Source organism: Mastomys coucha, unplaced genomic scaffold, assembly GCF_008632895.1.
Source record: "Mastomys coucha isolate ucsf_1 unplaced genomic scaffold, UCSF_Mcou_1 pScaffold22, whole genome shotgun sequence".
NCBI lineage: Eukaryota > Metazoa > Chordata > Mammalia > Rodentia > Muridae > Mastomys > Mastomys coucha.
The window spans coordinates 177,563,967-177,564,839 of NW_022196905.1; positions in this window are offsets into that span (position 1 = coordinate 177,563,967).

Consider the following 873-nt stretch of genomic DNA (forward strand, 5'->3'; position numbering starts at 1 on the left):
AAAAAATGAAGGTAATCCAGATGGGAAATGATGCAAATGTAAATCAGGAAATCAAAAGTACTTAAATATTATTTATTGGCCTCTGAACAAATGAACACTGGTGGATCTTTCAAATACATGGGCTTCCAGGAGAGCGAATGCCTTAAAAAATAAGGTGTGAGGGGCTAGGGGGTAGCTTACTGATTTCAGAGTGCCTGTTGTTCCTTCAGAGGACCTGAAATGGGTTCCTAGCATCCATGTTGGGAAGCTCACAATGCCTCTTCAGAACTCTGATAGTAACTGTACTTGCATGTGCACAGACCTACACACACACACACACACACACACACACACACACACACACACACACAAAATATTTTTTAAAACTAGGCTATGAACATTCACCGTGAATGAGGACATTGGAGTAACCATTCACTACTCTCTTCTTCACAGCCTGTTGTGATGGTGAAGAAAAAAGTAAGTCAAGTCTCACTTTTCCTAAACAGAAAAAGGGTGTGTGTGTGTGTGGGGGGGTGATAATAGCAGCTAATATTTATCATTTTATTTGTAACCCCCAATAGCTGTCTCAAATAAATATAACTGCCAATTTGCAGATTATAAAATCTAAGGCAGAAAAAGAAAAAATAATGATAATGTGCTAAGTTACCAGAATCTACACAAGCAGTAAGTAGCACACATTTAGTGAGGGTGGAGCTAAGATTCAGTCCTAGATGGTCTGGATCAAGTCTGGGTTCCCTACATGCCAACCTGCTGGGTCCCAGGCCCTGTGCTGAGCAAGCAACAGAGTGTTAAAGGTTAAATGTGACCGTCCCCTGCACAAAAGCATTAAGCAGGTTAGGAAAAGACTGTGCATCTTTCTCCTCTTTATGTTTT